General features: G+C 40.6%; 1 non-coding gene across 1 annotated transcript; it reads right to left on the bottom strand.

Moving 5' to 3' along the window:
- Positions 1-19,605: 19,605 nt before the first annotated feature.
- On the bottom strand, positions 19,606-19,680 carry Trnar-gcg (transfer RNA arginine (anticodon GCG)). The gene has a single exon. It is a non-coding gene; the product is annotated as a tRNA-Arg (tRNA).
- Between the last annotated feature and the right edge of the window lie 842 nt (positions 19,681-20,522).

Here is a 20,522-nt window from a genome sequence, read left to right as displayed (position 1 = left end):
CCAACCCTGTTCCACTCGTGAATAGTGCGTGGGAAGAATTGTTGTCGGTAAGCCTCTGTATTGGCACTACTTTCTCGAATTTTCTCATCGTGGTCAATACGCGAGATGTAGGTGGGAGGAAGTAATGTGTTGCCTAACTCCTCCATCGGAAGGCCTAAACAGGCGCATTACGTTATATGGTGCTGGAGCGAGAACCAGTGACGTCACAGTAGTCAGTGCGTCACATAAGGACGATACCGGCACCCAAAAGACAGTCACCTCTTGACAATGGCCGAGGAGTACTCGGCCGAAAGCTCGTGGATTTTAAACTATTTGACGCAGCCGGAAACTCTACAGAATTTCGTTACTTTAAAACTGTTTTTATGCAGAAGCTGAAACCTTCTGAGGAAGAGGAGTAGATTAGTGTTTAACATCCTGTCGATAACGAGGTCATCAGAGAGGGAGCACAAGCTCGGACTAGAGAATGATGGGGGAGGAAGTCAGCCGGCCATTTCAAACGAAGCATCCCGGCATTTTCCTGAAGCGATTTAGGAAAATCACAGAGAATCTTAATCATGATGGCCAGACGAAGGCGAGTCCAGTGTGGTAACCACTGTGCCATCTCGCTCATTGGTACCTTCGGAAATCACAAAGTAGTTTGATGACATTTTAGTATATGAATCGTCAACATCATACCAGTTCTGCTAAAATATTCCGGCGGTTGTTGTATACGACCTTAACTTTAAAATGACCTTTGTAAACGACACTAACTTTGAAGAAAAGGACATGTATTTACAATATTCGAAACTGGGTACCACCAAGTTTGTTCTCTCCCCTCGATTTTCCCTTTCTTTCCACCTTCTGTAATTACTATCGCTTCCATTGACTTCCCTTGAACAATGATTCTGGTATTTCCTTACAGATTTTTCGCACCCTTTCCCGCAGAACAGTGGAACACAGGTAAGCCGGTCTCCGTTTTGTAAAAAGAGAAAACTGAACGTATTTGTACTGTGAAACGGGGGAAACCTTTGTAGTTCTGCAGCTGTAACGAACAAGGGGAACGGGGTGCGAAACAAAGGGATTGAAATGTTCGCATGCACTAGCGTAAAATACCCTTCTCCATATTTCCTCGCTGTCTAAGCATGTAGCTTTGTTACCATTACAGATGCAAAAATCTAATTAATTACCTCAGACTTTTGGGAAAGATAAATGGGAAAAGAATGAGCAGCGAAAGAAGCGCCGCTAATACTCTTTATTTCTCGCGCTGACATTAATCTCGCCGCTTTCTCCGTTTCGCAGCGGGACGTACGCAGCGACGGCCCCGCCTCTTCCATTATAATTCTCTCGCTTGCTCTGAGCTTTTCAGCCCGCAGACCAACTCCACACCCGCAGATGTTTTCCACTGTCACCAGGAATTTGAAACACGTTTTCCAGCAGCGAAGACGACATGATGCATGGATAGCACGGCAGCGTACATTTTATGTGGCGTTGGAGGAAATTTGGCTGATATATCACCTGGTGTTGGCATAAATCAATTAGCCTTAAGAAATTTCTAGTTACTTGTAGCGCCGGATCTGGGTCATGATGGGGTGTTTGTGAGAGCGTGTTATTATATCAAATAACGATTAATTAACAATTTATCATAACATTTAGCACAGGTATGGAAAACTTTTGGTTACCCACGGGCCTGATTCACATAATTAAATCGATCACGGGCCGCCTCGTCATGACGCGACAGCAACACTCCTAGTGCATTAAGTCAAAACTATATCGTCCGTGATGCTAATTTTTCCTAACGCGCCAATGTGAAAGGCATCCTTTTCCAAAAACGTCATGCTACTACAAATTATTAAGCCTAAAAACACGTGCTTTTTAGAGTAAAATCTTTTTGTATTCACGCAGAATTTCTTACACAGCCCGGATTCAAACCAGTTGCTGGTCGGATGCGGCCCGCGGACTGCCGGTTGCACACCCATGATCTACCGCATAATAAAAGTAAAAACGTTAAGCTAGATGACAGAAAGAACATTCTCAAAAAATTATTAATACCAAAAATTATATTTCTTACTTAATATGGGTAACAATAATACATAAAAAATAAAACTTATCCTAAAACACATCTGTATGGGTGATCGAAAATTCCCGTTACAAACTCCTAGGGCTTGTAAAGGGGAGCGAGTACATCATATTTAGACTAGGAAACTATGTCCGTAAGTCTCATCCAACGACGCTACAATCCGAGCGAGGTGGCGCAGTGGTTAGCACACTGGACTCGCATTCGGGAGGACGACGGTTCAATCCCGTGTCCGGCCATCCTGATTTAGGTTTTCCTTGCTTTCCCTAAATCGCTCCAGTCAAATGCCGGGATGGTTCCTCTGAAAGGGCACGGTCGACTTTCTTCCCCGTCCTTCCCTGATCTGACGAGATCGATGACCTCGCAGTTTGGTCTCTTCCCAACGACGCTACAGAGCGTCAAAGTTACATGCGCCGGCTCCTCTAAATGTGGGTTTAGGGTGATTTCGTAATGATGTTAAAAACTTTATGGGATGGTGGAGAAGGTCAAATGCATCAATTTGAGGTAATGGTCCCTATACTGGAAACGAACTCGAAACCTTCAGAGGTGGTAGTATGGGCCAAAATAAGGAAAAATGTCCAGTATACGGGGACTCTAAAACGCAGAACTGAAGAGCTACGAGCACTTTTTCATCTTCGCTGCTGTGAAACACATCTACACTGAATAAGTGTTCGTAGCTCTTAAGGAATGCATTTTAGATACCATGACTACTAGACTTCTATTTTTATTTTGTCTATACTAGCAACTCTGAAAGCTGCCTACCCCATAGTCTTGGCAACACGAGTAGCAGTACATGTACTCCACTGTTAGATGTATCAGACCGGTTTTAGCTTGTAACTTTCGATTCGTTCGTTTCCGATACAGGGACCCTTACCTCGAATTTATGCATTTATCGTTCTCTGTCATCCTCGAAAGTGTCTAACATCATCACGGAATCGCCCTTTATATACATACCCCTACAGTTGTCGGCGTCTATAACTCTGAAACCCAGCAGGGTTGTTGGATGACGTTTCCGAAAGTGGACACCAGATAAAACGGCAACTTGTTTCAGGCCGAAGTAAGCTTTACAAACGCGCACGCACAATCACACTGGTTTTCTAACTTAACCGACTGCCTCAGTAAGGATCTATTCTACCATTAACTGTCACTGTCTGCCAAGCTAATCAGAGAGGATAACAAAAAAATGGTTCAAATGGCTCTGAGCACTATGGGACTCAACTGCTGAGGTCATTAGTCCCCTAGAACTTAGAACTAGTTAAACCTAACTAACCTAAGGACATCACAAACATCCATGCCCGAGGCAGGATTCGAACCTGCGACCGTAGCGGTCTTGCGGTTCCAGACTGCAGCGCCTTTAACCGCACGGCCACTTCGGCCGGCAGAGGATAACACAACTACATAAATTGCAATGTAGACAAAGAAAATGCAGCACAGTACACAATAGCTTATCAATAGTATACAATGATTGAATCACGTTTCTTCGTGTACAATATTTTCAGTAAAAAATACAACACACTTTTACACCGCAGCCCCACCATGAAATTCCATCATTCATTTGGCATTACTCCTCATGGCCTTGCCGTACACCAATTCCACCACTACAAACAGGATCCGAGTTCAGCCATCTCGGCGTACAGCATACCCCTGTGATTTAGTTGGCCAAATTCTAGCAATTCTTTCCACTAATGTGGTTCTCGAAGCACACTTTGTGCGCTGCACTGTTTTGCCGTAACTAAGTTTTCCACCAGCACTCCTGTCCGCGAGATGCCGTCTTCTCCTTAACACATTATCCACTATCCAGTTCAACGATGGCCATGTACACTGGTCACGGCCTGTGTTCACCATTCAAACTCATGAAGTCTCACGCTGCTCGTTTCTATGGCGCTCTCTCCTCTCCAATCTCTTTCCCTTTCTGATCACCAACGAACTCCTTGCCATTCGCCGTCAGTTTTTTCAAACTCGAGCACTTGGGCTAGCAATGCTGAACCGAAACGAGGGTAGCCAGCGTTCCATTTAAGGACTGGTGCTGGTTCGCAACTCCTCCGCCACTGGATACAGTGGCTCGAGTCAATGTTGCTGCTGTGACAGCAGCAACATTGAACTTCAGATTCCCTTTCTCTGTGCCCCTCCACCCCAAGATGGCTCAAAGTGACTCTGAATATGCCTTGTAATTGCTGTGCTTCGAGATTTCAATTTCATGACACTCTCCTACTTTCAGTTTCAAATGTATGATTATGAAAATAAATTACTGAAGTTGTCGATACGACCTGCCTGCTTTGACGACGTCATAATGGCAGACATAAGTAAACTGTCTATAAACAAAGTCATCAAAACTAAGATTTCAAATTTATTTACTTCCAGGCTGGTTGTTTCACAAGTAAGCTGTCACCTTCTAGCACATCCCAGACATCACTAGCGATCAGCTTGTCGTTATTTCCATTTAAGAAAAAAGCTAGTAATCGTGACGCATTTTTGGTTTCGACAGTTCACCATCAAGCGACTATCCTTTAACGTAAAACAAGGAGCAGGCTGCATTACCAATCAGTCAGTCACCGTGACATACATTTCGGGAAATAATATGCACTCATATTAAATACTGTCGCTATTATTTAGTATCTCTACTTGGTCTTACATGAAATGATGTTCCTGAAAATATATGTCAGTAAACGAAATGTTGACTACTGGAAATGGAGATACAAAGAAACTAGAAGCATTTGAAAACAAAACAAAAAAATACTTGTTAGGATGTCTGAGGCTTCATTATGGTCACCAAGATTTTAAAAAAAGTGATCAGGTTTTTTGCATTGTGAAAAAGTTCCTTCAGAGGTACCTAAATGTATCCCATACACACTCCTGGAAATTGAAATAAGAACACCGTGAATTCATTGTCCCAGGAAGGGGAAACTTTATTGACACATTCCTGGGGTCAGATACATCACATGATCACACTGACAGAACCACAGGCACATAGACACAGGCAACAGAGCATGCACAATGTCGGCACTAGTACAGTGTATATCCACCTTTCGCAGCAATGCAGGCTGCTATTCTCCCATGGAGACGAGCGTAGAGATGCTGGATGTAGTCCTGTGGAACGGCTTGCCATGCCATTTCCACCTGGCGCCTCAGTTGGACCAGCGTTCGTGCTGGACGTGCAGACCGCGTGAGACGACGCTTCATCCAGTCCCAAACATGCTCAATGGGGGACAGATCCGGAGATCTTGCTGGCCAGGGTAGTTGACTTACACCTTCTAGAGCACGTTGGGTGGCACGGGATACATGCGGACGTGCATTGTCCTGTTGGAACAGCAAGTTCCCTTGCCGATGTAGGAATGGTAGAACGATGGGTTCGATGACGGTTTGGATGTACCGTGCACTATTCAGTGTCCCCTCGACGATCACCAGTGGTGTACGGCCAGTGTAGGAGATCGCTCCCCACACCATGATGCCGGGTGTTGGCCCTGTGTGCCTCGGTCGTATGCAGTCCTGATTGTGGCGCTCACCTGCACGGCGCCAAACACGCATACGACCATCATTGGCACCAAGGCAGAAGCGACTCTCATCGCTGAAGACGACACGTCTCCATTCGTCCCTCCATTCACGCCTGTCGCGACACCACTGGAGGCGGGCTGCACGATGTTGGGGCGTGAGCGGAAGACGGCCTAACGGTGTGCGGGACCGTAGCCCAGCTTCATGGAGACGGTTGCGAATGGTCCTCGCCGATACCCCAGGAGCAACAGTGTCCCTAATTTGCTGGGAAGTGGCGGTGCGGTCCCCTACGGCACTGCGTAGGATCCTACGGTCTTGGCGTGCATCCGTGCGTCGCTGCGGTCCGGTCCCAGGTCGACGGGCACGTGCACCTTCCGCCGACCACTGGCGACAACATCGATGTACTGTGGAGACCTCACGCCCCACGTGTTGAGCAATTCGGCGGTACGTCCACCCGGCCTCCCGCATGCCCACTATACGCCCTCGCTCAAAGTCCGTCAACTGCACATACGGTTCACGTCCACGCTGTCGCGGCATGCTACCGGTATTAAAGACTGCGATGGAGCTCCGTATGCCACGGCAAACTGGCTGACACTGACGGCGGCGGTGCACAAATGCTGCGCAGCTAGCGCCATTCGACGGCCAACACCGCGGTTCCTGGTGTGTCCGCTGTGCCGTGCGTGTGATCATTGCTTCTACAGCCCTCTCGCAGTGTCCGGAGCAAGTATTGTGGGTCTGACACACCGGTGTCAATGTGTTCTTTTTTCCATTTCCAGGAGTGTAGCTAACATTAATTCACACTCACGCCTTGTTATCTTTTGAGAGAACGAAAATCTCCTCTAGGAAAATTGCCTACACGCTGTAGTGAAAGCTGTTTCTCTTTCTCCATGCGATCCAGAGTAATATATACAAGATATCTCAGGTTTTTGCTGAGCTCCTTCACGTACGGAATACATTCAGTTTTACAGTAGGGGATCTGTACAGGGAAACTGTGTGAGCATATTTTGTTCCCTATCACCAGCTTTTTACGTGGCTTAAATTTACTTTGCCGAGATGGCCCACATCTGTCTCCATGTTTGCTCCCGGCGGAGGTTCGAGTCCTCCCTCGGGCATGGGTGTGTGTGTTCGTCCTTAGGATAATTTCGGTTAAGTAGTGTGTAAGCTTAGGGACTGATGACTTTAGTAGTTAAGTCCCATACGATTTCACACACATTTGAACATTTTGTCTCCATGTTTACCAGCACAAACCGAGCGGACCCAGGAGGCGCATTGTCCTTCAACGGAGCGTAGTGTACGATTATGTTATAGCTTCGCTGCGGAGACATCGATGTTCACTGCAGGAAGATCGCTGCTCACCAAAATCCTTTACCCGCTACATGCTCATATTGTTCGTGGAGTGTGTTACTTGAAGAAGTCAGAAATGAAAACTATACTGTCTGCATCGCCTGGCGACGGTAACAGTGATTCATTCGCGAAAAACTGTGGTTACTATCGAGGAGAAGGAATTGGGTGTATGAAGTGCATACACGCTTAAAAGGCAGTACATCCACACTGAAAACATCTTCACCTGTTCTATAAAAAAAGCTCAAAAATTACCCAGAGCTCTTTTTTCAGACTGTTATAAATGTCGCAACATATTTTGCAGTTTATTTTAGTTACTGAGGTGCTTTTAATCTTTTGAAAATTCGGTCCGCAACATTATTACTGCAATTTCTGTGGAAGAGTGTTTGGTAGGAATACTCGTTGGGAGGTAATGTGTCGTCAGTTTTTAACCACCGGTAACTCTTGTGCTATGTCTCCACTTGCAGATTTTCGCACTGACATTTTACCAAGTAAAACGTGCACGACTGATGAAATAGAGAAACTAGTTTCCAAAAATTATTACACCTTACATTATTCAGTGAGAAGCAGTTGTGATGATGCGTACGCCTCGGTGCCCAGACAGCTTTGAGTTCAAATGCGGCTGAAATCTGGGCCAGCTTAAAATCGTCACTTGTGGTTCTCACTATTGAAATTACCTTCTAGACTGACAACAAATAAACATTTCTGCAAAGGGTGATTTAATCTGTAGAATACTGTGAAAATATAAGAATTCTACAAAGGAGTTTGCTTATTAAACACTTGTGCAACCCATTCTAGAAAGTTGCTCAGGTGTGCGGGGGCCATACAAAATAAGACTATCATCAGATATTGCATGTATAAACGAAATAATAGTCACAAATTTATTTGACCCATGGATGGGAATTCAGAGAATCCTGAACTGTTAGACGCCTGAAAGATAGCACCCATGCATTGTAAGCCTACAATCTTTCAAGATCTAGTACTGAGGAATCTAGGAATAAACTCAGCCTCCTACGTATCTTTCCTGTAGGGACTGCAAAGAGAAAACTAGATTCATTGCATCGGGCACTGAAGCATTCACGCAGACATGTTTCCCGCGCTCTATACGAGAAATGAAGCGGTAAACAGTGATACGATGGAAAATGCCGTATGCCTTGCAGTTCACAGGAGTTTTCAGCGTATGAATTTAGATGTAAGTACACAATCTGATCAAAAGTATTATGAAAACTTTTTATAATGCGTAATTGACAACTAAATGTTACGAGAAGCCAACCCGCTAGCGTAAAAAGAGACGCGGATTATTGTGTTATCAGTAGAGAACCAGTAACGGCAGAATGGTTCGATCAGGAGACCTCAGACTATGATCCTAGACTAGTCAATAGATGTGGTCTGAGAAATAAATCCATCACAGAAATTTCAACCCCTGCAGAGCTGCCCAAATCGACGATTCATGGAGTTAGTGTGAAGTGGAAATGGGGAAACGTCCGCAGTTAAACGAATACCGGGTGTTACTTTGTACACTAACCGACATGGACCATCGAGCGTAGCGCATGTAGGTTGTAAAAGTGGCATGAAATGAGCTGAAGAAATCACTCGTAGGCTCCAAAGGGCTACCAGCAATCCGTCTAGGACAATGATTGTGTTTAAGCAGTTAAAGAAAAGCCGCTACACTGGTCACGCAGCTAGCCAACAACCATGCTAACCGAGACTGGAAGTTATGTAAAGAGAGTGGCCTCTGGACAGTGGATAACTGGAGATGAGCCATGCTATACCATTGGCTGTCCGATGGAAGGGTTTATGTTCGGTGAATACCTGGAGAACGTTACCTGCCGTCATGTAGTGTTCCAACACTGAAGTTTGTAGGTTGTTTAGGGAATGGGGGTGTTCTTCGCGGTTAGTTTGTTCTCTCCTTAAGAAAACGCTAAATTTGAAAGGATATAAACATAGTATATGTTGTGTAATGTAGAGCAAAGTTTCGGGAACCATGATCATTTGTGCCAGCATGACAATGCACCCTGTCACAAAGCTACAACTGTGTGACAATGGGTTGTAGAAAACAACATTCCTCGGTGCCCCGTCCTAAATTCATTGGAACACGTTTGAGATGAGGTAGAGCGTCGACTTCGGTCCAGACACCGGTTTCCAACACTACTTCCTCTGGTCTTTGTTCCTGAGGAAGAATGGTCTGTCATTCCTTCACAGAGATTCAAACACAAAGTTGAAAATGTCCCCAGCAAAGTTCAAACGTCATCAAGGCAAAGGATGGAAACACTCCTCATTAATGTCCACCAAAAGGTGTTCTGATGCATTTGATCAAATAGCGTATAAGGTTGATTGATTTTGGGAGCGAAGCGAGTCATCGGTCCCGTTGGATTAGTGAAGCATCCATTCAAAGGAACCATCTCGGCATCTGCCTCAACCGATTTACAGAAATCACGGAAAACATAAATCTGGATGCCCAGACGCGGGTTTGAACCGTCGTCCTCTCGAAAGCGAGTGCAGTGTGTTAACCACTGTCCCTCCTCGCTCGGTGGAGTATATTATACACGAGAAACTTCATATGCGAAGAGCTACCTTCTAAACTACGGCCAGGTTAGAATGATCTTGGAACAGCCAATCACAACTCGTGTTTCAGGTTGGCCGCCGATGGTCGCTGCTCAAAATACACATCGGTACCATAAGGAAACATTTGGGTAAGTTACATCAAAGCGCAGCATCTGGTGTAGAGGTGAGAAAATGCAGGGCTACAAGTCCAGGTAGTGAATCACACTGGACTCGCATTCGGGAGAACGACGGTTCAAACCCGCGTCAAGCCATCCTGATTTAGGTTTTCCGTGATTTCCCTAAATCGCTCCAGGTAAATGCTGGGATGGTTCCTTTGAACGGGCACGGCCGATTTCCTTGCTCATCCTCCCCTAATCCGATGAGACCAATGACCTCGCTGTTTGGTCTCTTCCTCCAAACAGTCCAATCCAATCCAATCCAGGTAGGCGACGCAGAAGCGAGCGCACCAAAGTGAGATTCAGGTAGCGACACACGCCACGCAGGTGACTGATAACGTGGCACTGGCCGCCTTCGGCAAATTCCGCCAAGCCATATGATGACTTTTCGTCACCTCTCTCACATATCATAGCCAAATGAGGACCAGCCAGGTACCTGTAGTTCGATTCACATCCACACTCAGCATGTGGTTTTTGAAGGGCTGAAAGAACACCAGGGAAGTATACAGGGCAGTTGCTCTTTACATTCTTTACATAAGCAGCAGATACTAATGAATATAGGAGAGTTGCAGTGCAAGAAGACTGTAGCAAAATGCAGGAAGTCGTGTAACGGACCTGTGATAGCTGCGTGGACGGCGGGTTCAATATGAATATAAGTAAATGTATGATATTACTAATATAAAAGATACGTAAATATGCAAATAAAGCTGCCAGTGTAGTAAAACCTTGTCCGGGTTTTCGGTGAAGCAATCCACAGTGTGTTAACACCTTTTCGGAACTAACGAAACGTCGTAGACGACTCGCGGATTGACTAGGTAAAAATATCAACAGATTTTATGGTAGAACCGTTATTGTTTGATTACAATATTGATGATAAATCGCGGAGCATGGGTGTGTGTGTTTGTCATTAGGATAATTTAGGTTAAGTACTTTGTAAGCTTAGGGACTGATGACCTTAGCAGTTAAGTCCCATAAGATTTCACACACATTTGAACATTTTTAACCAAATCGCGGAAAGAGTAACAACACTAAAATAGTCAGTTGCATCTCTCCAGAACAACCTTAAATTTGACTCACCACATGAAATTAGTTTAAGAAAAGCAGATGCTAGGATTACATTCATTAGACGAATCTTAAGGACATTTAACTTATCAAAAAGTTACTCTTTTTGGGTCATCAGGCTTCTGGCTAGTTTGATGTGGCCCACCAAGAATTCCTCTCCTAAGTCCAGCTTTTCATCTAAGACTAGCACTCGCATCCTGCGTCCAAATTGTTTGATAGATGTATTCCAATCTCTGACTTGCACTACAAATTTTGCTCTCTACATCTCCCTCTAGTACCAAGGACGATATTCCCTGACGTCTGAACAGATGTCTTATCATCCTGATCCTTCCTCTTGTCAGTGTTTTCCATATTTTATTTTCCGGCTCATTGTTTATCTTCTTAGTCCACTTTCTTTTGTAGCACTACATCCCAAACGCATCTTTTCTATTCTGCTTAGGTTTTCACACTGTCCGTGATTCACTACCGTACAATGATGCGCTCCCAGTGCCCATTCTCAGAAAGTTCTTCCTCAAATTAAATCTTCTGTTTGACTACTAGACTTCCCTGTGCATCAAATGCCCTTTTCGCCGACGCTAGGCTGTTTTGTACACCCTTCTTGCTCCGTCCGTCAGGGGTATCAGAACTTCTTAAAAAGATTTTACAACCTGTACACACAGGGAAAAGACCACCTTGACATTATGGGACCTCTTGCCGTACAAGGTACAATAAGGCACTATAAATAATGATTCGACTATTACAACACGGGAGTGACTTAAATTGCCTACAGCTTGGCCATTTGAACAGGGCCCACACTTAACACGACCTGACTTCAGCTTCTGTTCTAACTCATATTATAAGGCTAATAAAACACTATTGGTAGGATATCCCCCCTTAGTGGTTGACCTGAAATAAGTAGTACACTGCCGCTACTGAGCTTATGATAAGGTTTTTTGTGTAACCAGCGTGGTGACCACGGGGATCGCCGGATCACATAATAACATAATAGTCATAAAACAAAGTTGTCACCATCATTGCCGGCCGTGGTGGCCGAGCGGTTGTAGGCGCTTCAGTCCGGAACTGCGCGACTGCTACGGTCGCAGGTTCGAATCCTGCCTCGGGCATGAATGTATGTGATGTCCTTAGGTTGGTTAGGTTTAAGTAGTTCTAAGTTGTAGGGGACTGATGACCTCCGATGTTAACTCCCATAGTGCTCAGAACCATTTGAACCATTTGAATTTTCACCATCATTTCTGGGAATCGACGAGAAACCCAACAGCAGCCCACAAATACCTTCAGATATTCCCACTCAAAGTATAAGTGACTGGTTCAACCATCACGTCAGAACAAGTTTCTCATTGGGCGATATTCACTGGCCAAACGGCAAGAACTGGCACATCCAAACAGCAAAGCAGCTCTCCAAGTATGATGCTGGCCCCGAAGACACTGCCCTTGCTCGCAGCTGACTGCCTGTCTGGTACTGACTGAGACAGAGGGCCACAGCGATTGTCCTTAAATCGCGCGTTCCAACGTTTACCACCATTCGTTTAACTGCCTCAACAGTGGCGATGCCAACCTGAGGCAGCAGTCTATAGAGTAAGAAAAGAAAAAATACGCCACACGGCACATCTTTCTCCCTAAATTGTTAAAATGTTAATTTTCCCATGTATGAAGTGCGCTAGCACTTTATTTTTGCATTTTACGTTATTTCATTAATATGTTTGTTTCTTTGTGTCTGTAATTTTCTTATCTCAACTTACTTTACATTGCATGCACATTCAGCAATGTGGCGCCATCTGCCAGCAAAAAATCCGACCTTCCTGAATGTCACTAACTGTACACTAGATGGGTGTCAACACCGTTGTACGTTTTGACATTATGATTAACTTTTGCTCTCAGATAAAAATATGATAAATAATTTTAAAAAATTTTAAAATTTTAAAAATGTTTTTCAGTGCTGTGCTTCTCATCCATGTTTGCTCCTTTTCACTAATTTCTACAATCGCTTTTTGGCATATATAATTGTACTATGTGGTTGACAAAATCTTTGTCAATATATCAATTTCATGTAAATATTTTAGTGTTATATCATTATATTTTACCTCACTTTGTATGTCATATCTCTTTCTTCTTTTTCTCATTTTTATTTTAGCTATATCTTTTTGCATAGAGGGCGGGTTTGCTTTGCAGCGCCCCCTTATGGTTTTCTCGTTGTCATAGTCAATTCTCGATGTATCACGTTATGTTTGACCTCTGCTTAAGACAGTATTACTACTCAGGGCCCTTATTGGTTGAAAGGTAAATTTGTATGTTCATTTTAAATGGTTTAATGGGTCTATATAAGTTTAATTGGTATATGTTGCTTTATGAACATTTATTCATTTGGTCACTGTTATTAATTATTTTTATTCTTGTATTTGTAGCACCGATGATGGCTTTTAATCGGTTGAAATCGATTTGCAAAAATGAATAAATAAAACATGATTTTGCGACTGGTTGCTACATATTCGGTAATTTTATGGTTTACTGTCGCTGCACGACTTGGGAACCACATGGAACCCACCATTCAAGTCTATATGCCAAATATGAACATTTATATAATAATTATAACTTTTCAAAAATATTAGACCAAGACGAAATGGAGAATCACCTGTATTTAATAAGCTGGAATTAGGAAATAAAAATTAAAAATACATTTTTCAGATTTCTTCCTTTCTGACCGTGATTTTGACATTTTTCATAATAATTCATTATATAATTTCATAAGAAGTCTCAAAATTATGAATCGAAAAAGGAAATTGGAGTGGAAACAGATTTACAAAACAGAGAACACAATAAAATAACAGTTATCGTATTTATAAAATTATTTTAAAATTTTGTCAATACAAATATTATTTTTAAATTAGGAGGCATAGGAAACTTATTTGATGTTTAACAACCTTATGACGTTCTATCATAGTTTTCTAGACCAACTCTTTTATCATATTGAAGTGAGAATTCTTCCTTAACTTCCATGTAGACTAAATTTCTTTCCTTAACATCTCTACTACTTTTCTCAAAATAAGTTGTAGGCCCAGTCAATGCCTAAATTTTAAATCAATTCTTTCCTAACTCGTCAGTCCATTCACCTGTCACACAGCCTGTTTCCATAATATTATTACTGGCATCATCATATACTACATTCTCCTAGCCTATCTAACATATCATGCAAGCTGGTCTTTGCATTTTATGTAGTGAATGTGACTATATAAATAGTTGTTGATGTGTTATGTCCCACACAATAGTCTTTAGAATTGTACTTCATCTGTACCACATTCTCATTAATGAAAATCTTATCTGGATCATCTAATCAATCATCCAATAGTATACACTAAAATTTTGTGTCATTTTTACACAGCTTTATTTACATCAACAGTTGTCCAAGACACAATAAAATTCCATTTGTCATTGTTAAAATTACATTTAATTTTTATGTACAGTTGACACACAAAGCAAGCAAGAGCTTTTACTTATTTTTGTCAATATTGGTAAGACTGGATGATACATACAATCCTCTAGGTGTTGATAGTTTACATTTTATTAATCTATTCAGTTTTAAGTATAGTACCTTGTTCTTTATATTTCTGCTGGATATAGCTCAGGATAATAATCATAATATTTTAATGTTGGGTAAAGACAACACCAATTGATATATTTTTACTTTTGTTATAATGCCAACTGCCTTACCTCCGAATTTTACTCTATCATTTCAAACATTGTAAAAGGCATCTTTTGGATAAAAGGTTCAATAACTTCAGGTAACTGTTTTAATTTCTGATTTTTTTTTAGTTTCTACCAAAGTAACCTAATCACATTACAACATCTCTACTAAATTGTACCATTAATTTCATATCTTTGTACCTCTTGATAATGGTTTTTGATATAGCCAATCTTCAATTCATTATTTTTATTGTTAATAATTTCAGTTTTAAAACATTTTTCATGCTCATATAAAAAATAACCATAATACTGATCTTTACCAAAACCATCCACTTTCCCTCCAGCTGCACTTACTTCTCTATTGTTAAGAGCATATTATTATAATTTTCTTTTTGTTCTTTATCCAAAATGGTAATTCTTCCATTAGAGAAATATTTAGATCTGTATGTATCTATACCATCTCCAGCAGTGGTTAAATAACAGAATGGATCTATATTAGCTATTACTAGGAACTGTTTTCCTAATTCCAAACAACCTCCCTCAATACATCTACATCAGTAGTACAGTATTTAATAGTTTCTTTCCTTTTATTGAATACATATTTCTTTAACTTTTGAACTTTGTCATTTGAGCAATATTTCTCTTTCTTTTGGTTACATAGTTTCAGTTGACTGATATTTGACATTGGGAATAGGTACTATAGTATTTTAATTTTCTTGGATATTGAACAAATATGGGAAGTGACCTCTTTCAGTTCTTTCAGAGCAAATGTTTAGGGAAGCTGTTAATTATTTATTGTAGAAAATTACTGCTACCTATAGTTTTTAGTTCAAAATGCCTTATCTCTGATAACATGAGCGTAGTTTCTTTGTTGATGATATATGTTTTTACTGTATTTTTAGAACATTACTTCAAGATGAATTGTGAATCATAATCTTTAGCATAATGAGCTATAATAGTGCATAATTTGGTTGTTTAGCAAATATCATCCATCTACAAAATGCATGATTTGTCTAAAATTAATAAACAGAATCAATGTTAAAGCTGTGAACTATTCATAGATTTCTGATATGTACACCAATTTCTCATTGCACTTCATAATCAAACCAGAAGTATCTTTTAGTATTGATCACGGAATTTGCTTTGTAAATCCATGTTCACAATATTGATACTGTTAACCTGTAGCTGTGTTATTGGTTTTGAAGCAGCTTTGTCTTCTCCATTAATAGTACATTCATTTCTAATATTGTTATGAATTCTTTGACTGTAATTTCTACACCAACCTTTCTTTCACATGCACCATCTATACTGCATATGACACTGTTGAGTTTTAACGTCTACATCGAGTTAAGTGTTGTTATATCTTTCAAAACCACATTTATAAGCTTCAGATGTGAAAAATATGCTTACATGTTTCACATATATAAACTATACCACCAACTGGTTGGTGATTGTTTAAGCATTCTTTATTGTAACAATGCCTATTGCAGTTTTCCTAATATATCTTATTTTCTTCAGTGTTGTGTTCTTCTCTTTTTCATAATATACAATCTTTTCCCTCTATTATGTGGCTGTGTGTGTTTTTGATGTTATATGGTTCATTACAGGTATTACAATAATATGTCCTAAGATTGCTAACATACTGTTAGTTACTCCAACATGGTTTTGGTTTTATGTGGATAGATTTTTATTGCATTCTGAGGACTGATATAGATAATTAAACTATAATTGTCAGTACATAAACATTTATCTGGATATCTAGTAGTTTCTCAACATTTTTAATATCATCTAGAGTAAATCGTTCTTTGTTGTATTCCTTAATTTGTTACACTAATATGTCAGTCAACTCTTTTTGCAATTTCTATTAAACTCCGACTCTAATTTTCTTAATCTCGCTGCTTTATCTGAAAACTACCTTGAGCAGTTAAACAGAGAACCGACTCATGGCGATTACATATTAGACCTTCCAGTGACAAACAGACCTGAACTATTTGAAACAGGTAACGCAGAACAGGGAATCAGCGATCATAAAGCGGTTACTGCAGCGATGACTTCAGCCGTAAATAGAAATATTAAAAAAAGTAGGAAGATTTTTCTGTTTGGCAAAAGTGACAAAAAGCAGATTTCAGAGTACCTGACGGCTCAACACAAAAGTTTTGTTTTAAGTACAGATAGTTTGAGGATCAGTGGACAAAGTCCAACACCATCGTACAATATGCGTTAGATGAGTATGTGCCAAGCAAAATCGTAAGACATGGAAAAGAGCCACCGTGGTACAACAACCGAGTTATAAAACTGCTGTGGAAGCAAAGGGAACTTCACAGCAAACATAAACATAGCCAAAGCCTTGCAGACAAACAAAAATTACGCAAAGCGAAATGTAGTGTGAGGAGGGCTATGTGAGAGGCGTTCAATGAATTCGAAAGTAAAGTTCTATGTACTGACTTGACAGAAAATCCTAAGAAATTTTGGTCTTATGTCAAAGCGGTAGGGGGATCAAAACAAAATGTCCAGACACTCTGTGACCAAAATGGTACTGAAACAGAGGATGACAGACCAAAGGCCGAAATACTAAATGTCTTTTTCCAAAGCTGTTTCACAGAGGAAGACTGCACTGTAGTTCCTTCTCTAGATTTTCGTACAGATGACAAAATGGTAGATATCGAAATAGACGACAGAGGGATAGAGAAACAATTAAAATCGCTCAAAAGGGGAAAGGCCGCTGGACCTGATGGGATACCTGTTCAATTTTACACAGAGTACGTGAAGGAACTTGCCCCCCTTCTTGCAGCGGTGTACTGTAGGTCTCTAGTAGAGCGTAACGTTCCAAAGGATTGGAAAAGAGCACAGGTCATCACAGTTTTCAAGAAGAGCCGTCGAACAGATGTGCAGAACTATAGACCTATATCTCCAACGTTGATCAGTTGTAGAGTTTTGGAACACATATTATGTTCGAGTATAATGACTTTTCTGGAGACTAGAAATCTACTCTGTAGGAATCAGCATAGGTTGCGAAAAAGACGTTCGTGAGGAACCCAGCTCGCGCTATTCATCCACGAGACTCAGAGGGCCATGACACGGGTTCACAGGTGGACGCCATGTTTCTTGTCTTCCGCAAGGCGTTCGATACAGTTCCCCACAGTCGTTTAATGAACAAAGTAATAGCATATGGACTATCAGACCAATTTTGTGATTGGATTGAAAAGTTCCTAGATAACAGAAAGCAGCATGTCATTCTCAATGGATAGAAGTCTTCCGAAGTAAGAGTGATTTCAGGTGTGCCGCAGGGGAGTGTCGTAGGACCGTTGCTATTCACAATATACATAAATGACCATGTGGATGACATCGGAAGTTCACTGAGGCTTTTTGCAGATGATGCTGTAGTATATCGAGAGGTTGTAACAATGGAAAATTGAACTGAAATGCAGGAGGATCTGCAGCAAATTGATGCATGGTGCAGGGAATGACAATTGAATCTCAATGTAGACAAGTGTAATGTGCTGCGAATACACAGAAAGAAAGATCCCTTATCATTTAGCTACAATATAGAAGGTCAGCAACTGGAAGCAGATAATGCCATAAATTATCTGGAAGTACGCATTAGGAGTGATTTAAAATGGAATGGTCATATAAAGTTGATCGTCGGTAAAACAGATGCCAGACTGTGAGATTCATTAGCAGAATCCTAAGGAAATGCAATCCAAAAACAAAGGAAGTAGGTTACAGTACGCTTGTTCGCCTGCTGCTTGAATACTGCTCAGCACTGTAGGATCCGTACCAGACAGGGTTGATAGAGGAGATAGAGAAGATCCAACAAAGAGCAGCGCGCTTCGTTACAGGATCATTTAGTAATCGCGAAAGCGTTACGGAGATGATAGATAAACTCCAGTGGAAGACTCTGCAGGAGAGACGCTCAGTAGCTCGATACGGGCTTTTGTTAAAGTTTCGAGAGCATATGTTCACCGAAGAGTCAAGGAGTATATTGCTCCCTCGTACGTATATCTCGTGAAGAGACCATGAGGAAAAAATCACAGAGATTAGAGCCCACACAGAGGCATACCGACAATCCTTCTTTCCACGAACAATACGAGACTGGAATAGAAGGGAGAACCGATAGAGGTACTCAAAGTACCCTCCGCCACACACCGTCAGGTGGCTTGCAGACTATGGATGTAGATGGAGATGTAGATGTAGATGTAGATGTAGATCAAGGCATTCCCATAACTTCTCTGCTCAATATATTACAAACGTAATATGTTAGAGCAACTATTATTTCTCTTTGGCAACACAGATTATCACTATTATTAACTGTTGTAATAAGTCTATTTGTCATTTTCTCATCAGCTAAATCTACTATTTAATCATCTCTACCTCTAACTCTAGGAACTGCTAACATCTAAGTATTAAATGTGCTATCTGCTACGTAAACAGACTCATCAGATGATAATATATCTCTGATTATGTTGCACAAAACTTCAAATTATTACTTGGTACTATCTGATGCTTTACATCCTGTAGAAATTATATAAAACGTTGTTAGGTTTATATTCAGCTTACCCTGAGGTCAGTACTCTTTTTAGCCTCTTGTACCACAGAAATAAGGGCTTTTGTTACACAACCTCTTTTTTTTCACTAATGGCATAGAGATTGGTAATATTAGTATTGTTAAAGACAATATTACAATCAACATACCATGTTTCTAATTTTTCATTAAATATAGACATAATTTCTCTAATCTCAAATAAATCATTTTTCAATGGTATGGCCTCTTTCTCTTGCTCAAATGATTTACTACTAAATGGAAATATATCATCAAGTCTCACCATTTTCTCTATTCTTTCTAGTTGAAGCTTTTGAAAAACGCCATAAAATCATTAGAAATTATTTATATGAGGCACATCTTTTGGTTTTGATTTAGTCTTATGGAATAGTTTGTTTTCAAAAGGAATGTCATGCAGCTTAACTGGATTACCTAATTTAGATTTCTTTAATGTTATCCAGTCACTAAAACTACGATTTTTAGGTAAAGCTCTGAGATCAACTAGTTTCATAGTGAGTGATCTGAAACAAGGACAGATAAATCAGATGAAATAATTAATTTAGTTAATTTACATTTCTTAGGTTGCTATATCACCATAAATTATTTCTCCTACAAACATCACAAATTTGGAAATTGTAAACTGTCTCAATGTGCCAGAATGAGATTTTCACTCTGCAGCGGAGTGTGCGCTGATATGAAACTTCCTGGCAGATTAAAACTGTGTGCCCGACCGAGACTCGAACTCGGGACCCTTGCCTTTCGCAGGCAAGTGCTCTACCAACTGAGCCACCGAAGCACGACTCACGCCCGGCACTCACAGCTTTACTTCTGCCAGTACCTCGTCTCCTACCTTCCAAACTTTACAGAAGCTCTCCTGCAAACCTTGCAGAACTAGCACTCCTGAAAGAAAGTGGTCTTCAGTTACCTAGGGAAACATATGTTATAATTGTGAAAAATGAAAGGATTGACAAAATAGCAAACATAGTGATTAATAAAGATTCATTTTCATCTCACTTAATATGTTTTGCTGACATCCATTTTTTGAATTTTTTTCAATTATTTCCTTTCCATATTTACACATCATTTTTATTTTATTGCTATCTTCTCACAGACAGATCTTGCGACTACTTGAGTGGTTATCACTACACATAGATTTTAAGTAAAAACAGTATGGTTTTAAATGGTTTTTGTAATAAAATTTAGTAACAGGTTTTCTACATACACAGAAATCGTTTGCTATTCAGGTTTTGAGATAGTTATTCAGACAATCCTTGCATGACAACTTATATTTACCCTTTGTGTATTTGTGTATGTGTGTGTGTGTGTGTGTGTGTGTGTGTGTGTGTGTGTGTTCTCAGTTGACTTCTCCACTTCACAGATTCCACACTTCTTGGATTTAATTGCTTCACATTATTGAGAAAGATTTTAACTACTTTTAAATGAATTATTATGAAAAAACACAATAGTATCACAAACCATGTTAGAACTGTTTATCCAAAATCGTGAAATATTTATATTATACCAACATCATATTACTGCTGAGGCAGGAAGATTCATAAACGCTTTGAGTAGGATTGTGGAAAAACTGAAGAGTTATTTACAGTAATTAGGAATATAGACAACATTTCACATCAAGATA

This window comes from Schistocerca nitens, chromosome 6 (genome assembly GCF_023898315.1).
Source record: "Schistocerca nitens isolate TAMUIC-IGC-003100 chromosome 6, iqSchNite1.1, whole genome shotgun sequence".
Taxonomy (NCBI): domain Eukaryota; kingdom Metazoa; phylum Arthropoda; class Insecta; order Orthoptera; family Acrididae; genus Schistocerca; species Schistocerca nitens.
The sequence above is the reverse complement of the archived record's forward strand: the minus strand, read 5'-3'. Positions and strand labels throughout refer to the sequence as shown.